A 15,851-nucleotide genomic window follows, 5' to 3' on the forward strand; every position below is an offset into this window, starting at 1 on the left:
AGTCTCTTCAACAAATGGTGTTGGGAAAATCAGACAGCAACATGCAGAAGAATGAAACTGGACCATTTTCTTACACCACACACAAAAATAGACTCAAAATGGATGAAAGATCTCAATGTGAGACAGGAATCCATCAAAATCCTAAAGGAGAACACAGGCTGCTCAACCTCTGTGACCTCCGCCGCAGCAAATTCTTGCTAGAGACGTTTCCAAAGGCAAGGGAAACAAAGACAAAAATGAAATATTGGGACTTCATTGAGATAAAAAGCTTTTGCACTGCAAAGGAAATAGTTGACAAAGCCAAAAGACAACCTACAGAATGGGAGAAGATATTTGCAAATACCTTATCAGATAACGGGTTAGTGTCCAATATATATAAAGAACTTATCAAAATCAACATCCAAAGAACAAATAATCCAATCAAGAAATGGGCGAAAAAGAAGACATCCAGATGGCCAACAGACACATGAAAAAGTGCTCCATATCACTCGGCATCAGGGAAATACAAATCAAAACCACAATGAGATACCACCTCACACCAGTCAGAATGGCTAAAATTAACAAGTCAGGAAATGACAGATGCTGGCGAGGATGCGGAGAAAGGGGAAGCCTCCTACACTGTTGGTGGGAATGCAAGCTGGTGCAACCACTCTGGAAAACAGCATGGAGGTTCCTCAAAATGTTGAAAATAGAACTACCCTATGACCCAGCAATTGCACTACTGGGTATTTACCCTAAAGATACAAACATAGTGATCCGAAGGGGCACGTGCACCCAAATGTTTATAGCAGCAATGTCTACAATAGCCAAACTATGGAAAGAACCTAGATGTCCATCAACAGATGAATGGATAAAGAAGATGTGGTATATATACACAGTGGAATACTATGCAGCCATCAAAAGAAATGAAATCTTGCCATTTGCGACAATGTGGATGGAAGTAGAGGGTATCATGCTTAGCGAAATAAGTCAGTCGGAGAAAGACAACTATCATATGATTTCCCTGATATGAGGAAGTGGAGATGCAACATGGGAGGTTAAGGGGGTAGGAGAAGAATAAATGAAACAAGATGGGATTGGGAGGGAGACGAACCATAAGTGACTCTTAATCTCACAAAACAAACTGGGGGTTGCTGGGGGGAGGGGGGTTGGGAGAAGGGGGGTGGGGTTATGGACATTGGGGAGGGTATGGGCTATGGTGAGTGCTGTGAAGTGTGTAAACCTGGCGATTCACAGACCTGTACCCCTGCGGTTAAAAATATATGTTTATAAAAAATAAATATATAAATAAATAAGGAAAAAAAAAAAAAGAAATGGGCAGAAGACAGGAACAGACATTTCTCCAAAGAAGACATACAAGTGGTCAACAGACACATGAAAAAGTGCTCAACATCACTGGGCACCAGGGAAATACAAATCAAAACCACAATGAGATACCACCTCACACTAGTAAGAATGGCTAAAATTAACCAGTCAGGAAACCACAGATGTTTGCAAGAGTGCAGAAAAAAAGGAGTCTTCCTACACTGTTGGCGGGAATGCTAGCTGGGGCAGTCATCTGGAAAATAGTATGGATATTCCTCCAAAAGTTGAAAATAGAGCTACCATGTGACCCAGAAATTGCGCTACTGGGTATTTGCCCCAAAGATACAAATGTAGTGGTCTGAAGGGGCACGTGCACCCCAGTGTTTATAGCAGCAATGTCCACAATAGCCGAACTATGGAAAGAGCCCAGATGTCTAATGTCCATCACCAGATGAATGGATAAAGAAGATGGGTTATCTATCCATCCATCCTTCCATCCATCCATCCATCCATCCATCTATCTATAATGGAATGCTACTCAGCCAACAAAAAAATGAAATCTTGCCATTTGCATGCCATGGGTGGAGTAAAGGGTATTCTGCTAAGTGAAATAAGTTCATCTGAGAAAGATAATTATCCTATGATTTCACTTATATGTGGAATTTAAGAAACAAACAGAGGGTCATAGGGAAAGGGAGGGAAAAATAAAATGATGAAATCAGAGAGGAGACAAACCATACAAAATTCCAAATCATAGGAAAGAAATGGAGGTTGCAGCAGGATAGGGAGCTGGGGGGATGGGGTAACTGGGGGATGGGTACTAAGGAGGGCACATGATGTAATGAACACTGGGTGTTGTATGCAACTGATGAATCACTGACTGCTACCTCTGAAACTAATAATACACTATGTGTGTATTAATTCAATTTAAAAATACCATCACATCAGGGGTCAGAGTTTCAGAGTTTGAATTCTAGAGGGATACAGATACTCAAGTCTATAGCAGCTTCCTTTGATCTTCATTATAATTTTGTGAGATAAAGGCTAGCATCATTCCCATTTTATTTTGTTTTTTAAAGATTTTATTTTTTTATATGAGAGAGTATGTCAGCAGCAGTGAGGGGCAGAGGGAAAGGGAGAAGCAGGCTCCCCATTGAGCATGGATGGAGCCCACCACAGCACTTGCTCCGAGGACCCTCAGATCATGACCTGAGCTGAAGGCAGACACTTAACAGTCTGAGCCACCCAGGAGCCGGTCATTGCCATTTTTGAAATAAAAGAACTGAGCCCTGAAGATGGTGTTAATGTCCCTGATTATATACAACTAGTCAATGAAAAGACCAGGATTGGAACCCAGTTAATCTTACGTTAGAGCCTGCCTCCCTCCACAAGCCCTGAGAGGTACTACTGAAATTGCCAAAGGAGAATTTTGTTTCTCTGGGCTTAAGCTTGGTGTGGAAACATTTGGTCACTTAGCTATCCCCATGCCTCGTGCATGAATGAGGCAGCCTGGCACACGGGTTACGGTCAAGCTCCAGAGCCTGGAAACTGGGTTTGAACTGCAGCCTGGCCACGCCCCATGCACCTGCCATAGCTTTGTCCCGTTGGTCTTGAGCTCTTTGGGTGAGTTGTCTACATGCTCTGGGCTTTAATGTCCTTATCTGTTAGAGTAGTGACTGCTTTTTGGAGTCTTTGCAAGGTCAAGAGGACACATTGCTTGGGGAGTGTTTAGTCACCCACGAGAGGAACTCAGTACCCAGTAGGAAGTATGACTATTGTCACTCATGGTGTTGGGGATGGTGCCGTGGTTTCTACCTCTGTTGTAAGTTTCAGCCTTTCAAATCTTGATTTTTTTTTCCCTCCTATTCTGCCTCCTCCATGCAGTTTTAATGAAAATCCTTTCTTGGCCAGAGCACTGCTGGCTGAGAACTCCATTTGGAATCCATCCAGGCAACTGACCCTGTTGGAACCCACCCCCTTCCCCTCCTCAGAGTTTCTGTTAATTGCTGTCTGGCTATTTTTAGTTTCTTCAAGCCTGTGCTGGGTCCAAGCAGGGAAGTCCATCCTGCTGAGGGTGCGGGGCTGTGTGAACTATAGGGTTTTAATTTGGAAATGTTTTGACACTTCATTTGTCAGGGCACCAGTCGCTGGAAACTGGAGAATAAGCAGGAGCTGGGAGCTTATTACATTTTTTTTTTAATTCAGCGTGTTCACAGAGGAGAGAATTCCCCCATCGCAACAGCTGCTTCGTGCATTCAGATATGCAGTTGGCTTAGGCAGAAGGGATTTGGGGATTTGAAGACTTAAAAAAAAAAAGCCATCAATAACAACAAACACGCAAAGCAACCAGCCTGGATGGTCAGCACTATTCACATTTGCAGAGCCTGAGCTCCAGGTCCTTTCCGTGTGAGTTTCTTTACTGTGAGCTTATCATCAGCCTGGTCAAAGGTCCCTGAGTCTGTCTCTCATCCTCCTCTGAAATTCTCCTCCTGCCTTGAAATGCCTCACACCCTTGGTTAACCCGGCCCGCTAATGAGGCCTGACCTTCATCATCGGTGGGAACAAAGGCTCTGGCGATGGCCCACTCAGTAGTCCTGTCTGCGTGTGATCAAACAGCTCTTGCTTCCTTACTTGTTTCCCAAAAACCTCTTTAATGAGGTATGAATCACATCAAAAAAATTATGCACATTTAACATGTACAACTGGATGACTTTGGAGGTGTCGGCACACACCATGGTCCATGCCATAAACATATCCGTCACTTCCAGAAGTTTTGTCCTACCATCTTTATTCATTACTATTTTGTGATAAGAACACTTAATGTACGATCTGTCCTCTTGGCAAATGCTTTAAGTATGTGATGCAGTATTGTTAGCTGCAGACATTATGCTGACAGTAGTAGGTGTCTAGGATTTAAGAATTAAATTATTCATCTCATGTAACTGGGACTTCATACCCTTTGACTAAATGCTTTGCTGTTTCTCCCTCACACCAGCCCCTGGCCAGCAGCATTTACTCTCTGCTTTTGATGCGGTCGACTGTTTTAGATACTTGACTATAAGTGAAATCATGTAGTATTGGTCCTTCTGTATCTGGTTTGTTTCATTTAAGCAAATGCCCTCCAGATATATCCATGGTGTTGCATATAGCAGGATCTCCTTTTTAAGGAAGGATACTATTGATTGTGTAGATGTATCACAGTTAAAGAAATCTCTTCTTTAAATCCTCCACTTCCTGACCTTGCGCATAGTCTTTGACCTGTTGACAGCAAAATCCTTGCTCTGTGCTGTGCAGGGCGGTGGGAAGAAAGGAAATAACTGAGGGTTCCCGCTAGGGGCTTCACATATCTTATCTCACATAGTACTTGGGTGTTAGGGTCCTTAGCTGCTGACATCAAAAACCAGCTGCTGACTTTAGGAGAAAAAAAGAGAAAAGAATTTCCTTAAAAGATACTGGCTCATTGGACACTAGGTGGGGAGGCTACATGACCCAGAATCATTTCCAAAATCGTGCTGTAGAATTAAACTCAGAGAGACAGAGGTGCAACCGGACCTGGACGCTGTGGAGCCACAGCCTTCCCCTGGGGCTACCCTCCAGTGCTGTCCTTAGAACCTCCCTCTGGCGTGCTGGAATCTGGAGGTAGCAGTGACCTTACCTGGATGGGTCTGGGGCATCCCCAAGTCTTCATGTTCTGAGCTTTGTGTGCAAAGTGCATCTTCCTGGCAGAACCTCAGTCATGCCTGTGATTTAGCCTCAAGGGTGCTGGAAGAGAGCATTGGGCCCCTTCCACTTCCCTATGGGGAGGTTGTTGCTGCCTCAGAAGTGGGGCGCTTTCCAAACCCAGGAAGGGGTTCAGATGCGGAGAGGCACAAAAGAATGTCAAATGCCCTCTGCACCATACAGCAAACAAGGACGATCTATCTTGTTAGTCTAACAGTACAGATGAAGGGACCAAATACACATGCGTTTGAGCACCTTGCTCTCGGGTGCACAGCTGCTAAAGGGTAGCTCTGTGCCAACTCAGGTCTAGACGTCCATATCTACATGTCTATAGAGCGATCTGAATAATGCAGTTTTTTCCCTATGGCTTGGACATTGGAGGCTGTTTTAGTTTCCTAGGGCTGCCGTGACAAATAACCACACACTACGTAGCTCAGAACAACAGAAGTTTATTCCCACTGCTCTAGAGACCAGAAGTTCAAAGTCAAGGTGTAAGCAGGGCCATGCTCCTTCTGAAGGCTCCAGGGGAGGATCCTTTCTTGTCTCTTCTGAGTTTCTTGTGGTTGCTGGTAATTCTTGGTGCTCCTCGATGTGTAGAAGCATCATTCCAGTCTCTCTCTTTGTTGTCATGTGGCATTTCTCTCCATGTGTCTGTGTCTCTGTGTGTAAATTTCTCTCTTCCTGTAATGGCATTGATATTGGCTTTCAGGCCCTCCATAATCCAGTATGTTGTTATCTCAATATATGTATAAAAACCCTATTTCTAAACAAGGTCACACGTACAGGTTCCAGGTCGACTTGAATTATGGAAGACACTTTTCAACCCAGTGTAGAGGCCAAGGTTCATGTTGGGTCATATATCAGAAGAGCTCCTCCCAGGGATTAATCTTGTGAGGCAGAGGTGAACAGAAAGACGCAGAAATGGGCTTCGGTCTTAACTGATCTCTTTGGCTGCTGAAGCCTTAAGGGAGCCTCTGCATAGATTTCCCGAATGTGAGTGTGAAGGCAGATGGCATGTCTGTGCCAGGATTCTCCCGAGTTTCAATAGAATCTGCTCCTGAAGGAGTACGGGGGAAAAGATGCCAGAGTCGGCAGAGGAAAATGCTTTCATTTGGTATGAAAGCAAAATGCAGCTTTCAGAGAGAGCCAAAAAGATTGAATAAACAATGGTCTCAGACTGTTTGTTTTTTAGGGCATTTGGGAACGAGGGAGCTGGGGGCTTTAATGTAAGAGACAGACTTCTAGCCGAGATATCTGTGCCCAAAGCCCATCTCTGCATCTTTCGAGATGGTGACATGTGCCCTTAATTTGCTTGAGGTTAATTTTCAGTTGGGGTACGAACCCTTATATGGTGACTCTAAGAGTTTAGCGACCTACCATGGGCAGAATCTTAGCACAGGATCTGAATGCTGCAGACCGGTGTCACCAGGGAATCCGAATCCAAGATCCCTGGCACTTTGAGGATATGACTCACCCGGACTCGTTAGGGTAATGGGGTTCTGTTCCTGTAACAGTCAACCGCCAGACCTCGGTGGCATAAAAAACTTCAGGTATCTTTTAATCCGTTAGGGGTCAGCTGAGGGCCGTGCTTTGTCTCATTCTCACCCCGGGACCGAGACTGAAAGAGCAGCCTCCACATGCACCATGGGGAGAGGCATGAGTCTTAACTGCCCCCCACCCCCGTTCTTAAGACTTCCACCCGAAAGTAACCTGGGGAGGGTGTTTCTGACCACAGTACATGGGCCGAAGGAAGTCACGTGGTCACTCCAAACTTTAAAGAGCAAGGGAGTGAGATTCTACCATGTGCACATAAGGAGAACCAGAAATAGTTGGTAAATGGCACTAATGACCATCATACCAGATGCCACTTTTGCAAAATCATTAAAGAAGGGACAGATTGCTAAGGTGATATTGTCAGTGCATCAGCTGTGCATGTGAGGGAACTAGAGAAGAAGGAGAGAGGTTTGAAGGATTAATATTTCACTGCTATGGTTTTATCGGTTATCTTACTATTAATTTCTTCCTGATGGACTGCCCGCCCATCGGATGCAGGCCATTTTAGAGAGTTTCTGGGGTTGAAATTTTAAGACTTCATGTTCCTTCTAGGGCAGTGCCATGCCTGAAGGACCAATCTGGAGCAGCTACTGACTTTGCTAAAGAATTAGATAGAATGCTTTATGCAACAATAATTTCTAAAGTAGGTGACTTTGTTTTAATATCTGCTTTCCAGGATAAGAATGTAAGTAGACAAACAACATAAAAATCAGTAAGAAGCAGTTTCATAGGGCCCAGCAATCAGTTAACAAGCAGTTATAAGTACTGACTAGAACCTGATCTTTTCTAGCACTGGACCAGGAATTGGGCTCTGATGAACTTAGAGCTTGGGCTCCACCTTTCACTTGCCTAAATCTGAGCTATGGACAGACATTCAGATTCAGTGGTGGTTTGGGTTTAAAATTTAGAAGTGTCAGATGCTCAGAAAAGACAGGACAACAGAAAAAAAAAAGCCAATAAACATATTGGATTTCATATAACTTTCATAACTTTCTTAGCCTCAGTTCCCTAAATCATAGATTAGAGGCTTAGGTGCTCATACTTTATGAGGTATGGGCAACCTCAGGAAAGCACGAGTAAGGGGGAGTGAAGCTGGGAAGGAAGGAGAGGGGGAATAAGAGAGCATATTACTGAGCTCGCCACAGTATGAAAAACTGATTGCTTGGTGTCTTCAAGGAGGCCACATGAAGCAAGTTTATCTCCACACAGTTCATCTACAGGGAGGAGAAGAGAATGATGTGTCCTTTGGCCACCATTTTGCATTGGTCAAAGTTCACCTCCAGGGGGTGGCCACACCCTTGCACTTCAAGGGCAGGTGCATGAGGGCCAAGCAGGCGCTGCAGTGCTTGCCTCATGCCTCAAAAGCAACAAGGAAACTGAGGCAGGAGGCAAGGAACAAAATATATGGGGCCTGAGTGGGGAGAGCGGTTTTGTCCTACCAATGACCAAGCTGAGGAAGGAGGGGAGCCCCCACAAAGACCCCTTCGGCAACGGTGGCTGGAGCCGCCGCAGGAGCAGCCATGCAACATGGTTCCAGCCATTGAGGATCGGCACAGCAATCTCTAGGGCCACGCCAGGCAAACAGCAAGGCAAGTGTTCCATTCTGGCATGACGCAAAACCCGAATACGTTATAAACACCACCCCAGCCAGGGACCCAGGAGTCAACCAAGAACTTTTCTTTTCCCTTCCAGTCTCCACATCCTTTAGCTTCTGTTAACTTAGCATTTTTGCAACTCTTCCATTCCCCTGGGTCCTCCAGCTCATTCTCAGTTCTCCTTCTCAGTGTACTTTTCGTGGAATGTTGCCAGGCTTCCAGTTAGTTTTCCTCCTTGGACCAGAGTGAAAATATCTTTAGCTTTACCCAGGAGAAGCTCCCCACCCAAGCTGGCTAGAACAGTTGAAGGAGGTAGGACTCCAGGGTATTATAACCCAGTTACTCTTGAACATCACACCCTAGTGTAACCACATCCAAAAAAGGAAGAGGCATCTTTTCTGTGTGTCTGTGTTGGGGAGGAGGAAATATTTCCTAAAGGCCACCAGCAGATACCCCCTCAGGTCTCATCAATAACATCGTATCACACACCCAAGCCTCAAGGCATCTCTGGCAAGAGGAAGGGAACCAGCTAGGATTGTGCTAGGTGGTTCTGGATCCCTCCCTGAGACTGGGGATGGTGAGCTGCACACAGGAAGGTAAATATTAACATTGGGGTCCTGATCGGAAGGAAGAGGGGACTGATGTTGGTAAGGAATCACCTAGATCTGCTCTGCTTCCTCTGAGCTTGTGCCCTCCAATGCATGCCACCAGTGTGATGCCATTAAAATGCAGCTATGAAAAATTTCTCCTGTTAGAACATTTTACGATTCTTCTTTGCTTGAGGATCCAGTTCAAGGTCTTGGTCTTGTACGTAAGACCGTCTGCGAGCAAGTATCTGCCAGTTTCTCCAGTTTTTGGTTGTGCCATATTCATGCCTCAGCCACGCCCCTCCTTCTACCTCTAGCACACAGATCATCCTCCTGAGGAAATTTCCTATCTCCTAAATGTGACTGGTTCTGTCATTCACAGGTGCTCCACTTAATCCCTCAACGCCAAGAGCACAACATTGACTCAACTTTCAATTTTCACTGCTCTGTTTACCTCATCGAAGTCTTTCCAGACTCCTTGCTGGAATATTCTTCCTTCATATTCTTGGTGTGCCCTTTATGTCATTCGATCATGGCCACTGTAACACACTGTTGTGCTTCTTTCTCACACATTTCTTTCTCTGTGTTTATCTCTGCATTTCTAGCACCTCGCAGTGCTTGGCATGGCGGGTAACACGAGACATTTAGTAGATGTCCAGTGAGTGTCTAAAGCGTTAGGGCTAGGTGTGCTCCTCTGAGACCGCTGGCAGCGTACGAAGGGGTTAAGCATCGGAAGATAAACTAAGAGCGATAACATACTGTGTTTGCCATAATCATGGGAGAACTGGTGAAAAGGCAGTTGAAAGATCGGTGATGGGTTTATCTAGCCCCTGCCAGGAGACGAAGCAGGATGAAGCAAGGGTTCCTAAGCACTAATTATGCATTATTTAAATACAGAGAGCTCTTTGGTTGAAACCAACTTGCACTGCACAGCAGATGTAGAATCCTGTCTTACGAGGAGCTATCACGGCAGGGTTCTTATACCATAATGAAAGCGCTAATTATCTGTACAAGATTTAAGTCTTCACGGCAAAGGCCATTAAGGGATGTCTTCTGCAGGTCTTGAGATGATTTGGAATTTTTCTTCTCTGACCGCAAAAGATGGTGCATTTCCTTTATTCTGTTACCGCCTAGAAGCTTTTTAATCCCTCTGTCAGTCAAGAGTTGGGATACTGGCAGAATCGGGTGCAGTCTACGGGGGTAGATGGTCCGTGGCAGGCAATGACGGTAGTGTGCATGGTGCTGCAAGAGCATGGGGCTCATATCACCATGGGCGGTTTGGTGGGAGTGTCTGCACTTGTAATAAGATGCTGGCTGGAAGAAGCACGCTAGCCATGGAAGTAGACGGGTGGGCTGGGCACAGAATTTAGGTACACTGGGCAAAGAAAAATTACAGTTAAGGGATTATAATTCAGAGCAGTTATTGATACACTCAAGCAAAGAAAGAAAGAAAGAATGCATAAAAAATAATAATTGGCTTAACTCAAGGAATGGATTGTGGGATGGTCTGGACCTCACTCTTGGAAGACAATTGAAAAAATGCTGGGGCAAACAAGAAGGCTGCACGTGGCCAGTATTACTGTAGCCCGAGCAGTACAAGGAATAACATAACTAGAAAATGAAGGCAGTGATTAAGAGCACAGGGCTTGAATTAGGTACATTGTTGTTGTGTTTTTTTTTTTTCGATTTCTGCCATTTATTAAGTACACAACTTGAACTTCATCAGATTCTCAGCCTCTTTACAACATGGAGAAAATAACAGTGCTCTGATTATAGACTTGTCATCACAAGTAAATAAGGTGATGCCTACTAAAGTACTATACAGGCACAGCTACATAATGAATATAAAACAAATGGTACATGTTTACTTTATTTTTCCTCCATTATTCAAGAATAATTTTGTTTCACACTTCCATAAAGACCCAGAGATTCCTCATTAGTTTTAATCTAGTAAATCCAAATAAAGAGCTTTGAACCCACGTGGAGCTTTTTTAGCCCTGTCCAAACATTTTGTAGGATTTCGTAGCCCAGGAAAGCCACTAGAGCATATAATTAAAATCATCTGTATAAGCAAAAGGATGACACTATCTTTAATATTTTTCAGAAGTTTATTTACAAATACCCAGAAGTTTTGGCCACTATTACATGGACCAGTTGCCGACTTTTCCCTATTCAATCTGGTGGGAATTTCACAGCATTTTCTTATGTTCCCCCATATAAGCCCCAAATTAGCCATGTCTTCAGTTCCTGCCTGTGTATCCAGGGGCAGCAGAGGATGAATTCTCTCTCCAGAGGAGTGTTGTCCACAAAAGCCAGCTGGATCATAGTGTAATGATAATATGGCAATATATATATAAAAAAAAAAGCACCATTTGAAGGATGCTTCAGATCACTAGATTGGAGAGGATGTTATGCTGGTAGAAGGTATTTTCTCAGGAGGTAATATTTTCTGGGTCATGAACTGGTTCCCTATTTGTGGTAGTGACACACCATATTTATCCAGTTTGGTCAACAGAGATTTAGTGAATGTCTCTGCCACATGCCAGACCCTGAGCTATTATCAGGGATTCAGTAGTGGGTGAGGAGCTAATGGAAGTCTGTCCCTTGATCAACCTTACCGTCCAGGGGAGCAGACATTAATCAAATAATACTCACTGTAACTGTGATGAGTGTTATAAAGGAAGGCCACGAGGAGGCGATGATAAGAAAGCATACAATAGGAGGACTTTTGTTCTCGTGAGAGGGGAGCGAAGAGTAGGGACATCTTCTCTCATGGAGAGCCATTCGGAATCTGAAGGATGAGCTGGAGCTCAGCCAAGTACTCTGCAGGAAAGCGATGGCAAACCCAACAGGAGGCTTTAGGAGAGCTAGATAACAGGACGGTATTCCAAGATGTGCACAGAGTTCAGAGAAGCAGCACAAGGCAGCAGTGAACCTGCCTGGCACTAGTGAGAGTGGAGACCAGGCAGGATGGTCATAGCCGTAAAGATGGAAGTCCAGTAGGAGCTGTGGCTTTGGGTAGAGGGGATATCCAATCCATGGAGACCCAGGAAGGAGGAAACCAGAAGAATAAGTCATCTGACCTCCCTCTCCTTGCTTTGACTTCCTTTTGTCCTTTCTCTTGGCTGCTCCCACCTGGAGTCCCATAGCAAGGAAGCCATTGGTGTGGTCTACATAGGTTAGACTCCTTACAAAGAGAAGGTGGAGCAGAGTGGAGCACAGATCTGGAGGGGCAAATAGAAGAGATCTGGCATGATGAGTGCTGAGTAGGTTAAAAAAAAAAAAAAATTATATATATATATTCCGTAGACTCACATCATAGAGTGTGCCGTGGAGCACACCCCACGCAACAGGAGCAGCATGTACTAAGGCCCTGTGGCAGAAAGGAACATGGAACCTTCCAAGAAGCCTGCTTCTCGTGGTCACAAGAGTGGCCCAAGGGATCATAATCAAGGAGGAAGGACAGGGATCATGAAGAAAAACAGTAAGTGTCAGGTCTGGGAGGTGGCTTGGAGGCCAAGAAATAAGAAATAAGCCAGGAAGCAGAAGGTCAGTTGGGTGAAACGATTCAGGATAAAAAAAGACTTGAATAAGGCAAAGGCATCCCGGGCTTAGCCTCTTCGGTTGCTAGTCCTGCATGCAGTAACACTCCCAGAGTTAAATGGCTGGAAGGAGTCATAAGCCTTTGCCAGAGATAGTTCAAAGCAGTGCTGGAATGAGGAGACTGCCCTATTCAGTCATTGCAGTCAGTCATTTAGTCAGCAAGTATTTATGAATGGTTTTTGTTTTCCTATTATACTAGGGGCTGAGAGAGAAATGATGTGATTCTTGTCTCTGGGGAGCTCACGGGCTCAGCAGGGAAGGCACGCATGTAAGGAAATACTTCCAGTATCATGCAATAAGTGCCCCTTAAGGAGCTGCGGACAGGGCGCAGAGAGCCCAGCCTGGACTGACTGTCCGGGGAGGGCCGAGAAGGTGTCCCAAAGATGTGATCTCTCTGCTTGGTCTTCCCTTCTCTAGTTAGGAAAGTGAGATGAGGGTTTTCACCCAGCTGTAAGCCAACTACCAAAGCAAACAATCTCTCAATCTCAGTGGTTTAACATAACAAAATCTGTAAGATCTTTCTTTCTCATGCCATAGCCACTCTGTTCTGAGTGGCTCTTTCCAAAGGGGTGACCCAAGGGTTCAGGTCTCTGGAGCTCCAGCAGGCAGTTTGCAGGGCCGCTGCATGAGGAGCAGAGAGTGGGAGGAAGGCACAGTGCACCCTCAGCTGCCTTCCCCGGACACTGGTCACTCCCCCTCACGCTCCATTGGGCCAAAGTGTCTGATGGTCACATGGAGATGCAAGGCAGTGGGAAATGGAGTCTAGGCTCCAAGAGAGCATGAACCTCTGGTGGGCTGTCAGCTGCCTCCACAGCAGGGGATGGTACACCAGGGAGCCCAGAATCAGGGAAAGGCAGGCAATTGCTGAGAGAACATTTACAGAAAAGAAGCCAGGGAGGTCAGTCAGCTGGATTGCTGAGACCCAAGGACAACATGCCAAGGAGACGGAGACCTTCCCCCTAGCTGCGTGGCACCACTGGTGGTGTCTCCTCAGGGTGTGCTTTGATCAGATTTTCATCTCTACACAGCACACCCTTTCCTCTCATCTTTTGCTCCACGGAAAGGCCACGATGGTGTGGAGGCCGAACACTGTCCAGCTTTGCTGCTTATCAGTATGGAAGCTGTGTCTCCAAGCCTCAGTTATCTTATTAAGAAAGTGGGGATAAACTCTGTACTGCCCATCCGCAGGAGGCTTGATGAGCAAATAGATAGTGTCAGGAGGATGTCCTTTAGAAATTGTATCAGTTTTAGCATCGACTCTTCTCCCAGATTTAGAAACCCCAGCTGGAAAGGATAATACATTTCCATTACCGGCTAAATATTTGCTTCAGCCTCTGTTTTTTTCACCAGAGAATTTATTCTAAGCTCTCCAAAGCTTTTTTCCCAGTGTTCCGTGGCGTACATAGACAAGGTAAAATGTTCCTTTCACTCCACATCCTCTTCTATCAGCCCCAGACTGAAAATCCCTTTATTAACTTTTTAAATACACAAGTGGAAAGCAGATGGCATTATCTAGATAATGCTAGCAAAAGATCAGACTCTTTTCCAAGGCCTATGCTCTGATTTGAAATAACCAAATAAAATAAGGTTATTTTGGCCTGAAATTAGATATTGAAATAAGGTATTTGGAAAATTGCCATAGTTTGTAAATTTTCATCTATTCTTTAGATATGGTCTGGGTCTATTAGAGCATCTTCTACCAAATGGACTAATTTGACAAAGGTTGAACCACGTACATCAGGCTCCCTCCCATCTCTGACCTTTTTCTCTTTCTCCCCGTTACCATTCTCCTCCCTCTCCTAGTGGCAAATATTACTTTGGTTTTAATCTGTAGTGTCAGGAGAACTAAAAACACTGCCCTAAGATGGTCCACAGGTCCACAGGTCCATAGCACCATAATAAAAGAGACATCATTCACACATTTCTGGGGTACCTGTCACCAGAGCAAGCAGGTGCAATTTCCATTGTTTAATTTTGCGTCCATATTTTGGACTGAACATGGAATCTTAAGTTTTATATTTTTATTAAGGTTCCAAAAAGGTTCTTTTGGATCTGCTGTATCCTTGGGGCAGGGAGGGGAGGTGGCTGTCAGTTATACTGTCCACCTTAATGGCCTTCCTTCCCTAAACAGCAGTCATAGCTGTTCTCGGAAAGGAGCAGGGCCCATGTGAAGATGTATTTCCAAGGGAGGATGAGGGGATGAGAATGTTGGTATTTCTAAAAGTATAGACAGCCTGACAGCAAATTCCAGAGCCTGGGTAACATTTTAAATTGGTAATGCTCCTAATTACCCAAACCCTAGGAAACTGTATGGAATACAGCCACAGTTCTAGAATTAATATAAGTGAGCGCTGTGAACCCATCACTAACAGCATGCTCTCTTAGAATAATGGCAGAATATCTGTGTCAGCACAGTGTGGCACTGCAGTTAAAACACACAGATATGCACGCACACACTGGCTTGATAGTTCCTATTTTTTGGAAAAATTTACCTTCTATCAAGTTAAAAGAATAATTTTTTTTCTAAGTCTCCTACAAAAAGTAATACTAAGTAATACTTCATTTCCTTGTCCAACATTGCTATTGCTATCTCTGCATTAAAATGTCAGATTTATGAAGATGAATTTAAGTAAACAGTGTATGGTTTTATGGAACATGAGCTTGGAAGGCAGAAATGCCCAGATTCAAGTCCTTACTTCCCTTTCTGCTGCTAGTTGAACTATCTGCTGCTAGTTGAACTTGGGCTGGTTGGTTAGTGTCTCTGAACTTCAACTTGGTCATTTCTAAAGTAGACATGATAATGTCATTTGCTCAAATGTTTATTGTGAGGATTTGGGGCCAATCAAAATGTTTTGCTCAAAGCTGGTGCTGAAAGATGCTAAGAGTCAAAGTCATCGATGTGCCAGGAACCCTGTGGCCTGAAATCTCGATCATCAGATTGAGACTTGGGCCGTGGCTTTGGCAGTGTTTGGGGATGGGAACCAGTACATGCCATCGACCTCTTGCTCTCAGCGTGTTAGTCCAGGTGTTGGGCCCTTGTGCTTGTGAGTGCACAAATGAATGGTGATTTTCTTGATTTAAGTCCTAGGTTTGAACACAGAGAGTAGAAGAAAAGTGGAGATTCCACGTGTCCAGTGTCTTAATACCCTTTTACCTTCCATTTATAAACCTCCCCAACTTCGTGGAGGGGCCTGGATAAAAAGCAAGCACATACCTCACTTTTGGATTTTTGAAGACTTTATCTTCCATTATTTCTGAATAAATAAAAAGAATATATGTTTATATATATAAAATTATATACAAAACATAAAAACTGTTGACAGTTTTCATTTTCTTGGTGCTAACAGATTGGGTAAGCAAGCTCACTCATGGCCCTTTACTTTTCTTGGCCCTAAATGTCCTAAAAGCAATCCATGCTACAAAGAAACTCTGAAAATAGGAGCAGTGGTTTGAAAAACACCAGTTACGTGCCAAGTGCTTTATACAC

The 15,851-nt window shown here is 44.4% G+C and overlaps 1 protein-coding gene across 3 annotated transcripts in view; it reads left to right on the forward strand.

Annotated features, from left to right (window-relative positions):
• The window catches only part of LOC116872976 (histone-arginine methyltransferase CARM1-like), a 258,896-nt gene that overhangs the window by 153,472 nt on the left and 89,573 nt on the right, over positions 1-15,851 (forward strand). The gene's annotated exons all lie outside the window — the stretch shown is intronic.

This window comes from Lontra canadensis, unplaced genomic scaffold, assembly GCF_010015895.1.
Source record: "Lontra canadensis isolate GAN:19392208 unplaced genomic scaffold, GSC_riverotter_1.0 scaffold31, whole genome shotgun sequence".
Taxonomy (NCBI): domain Eukaryota; kingdom Metazoa; phylum Chordata; class Mammalia; order Carnivora; family Mustelidae; genus Lontra; species Lontra canadensis.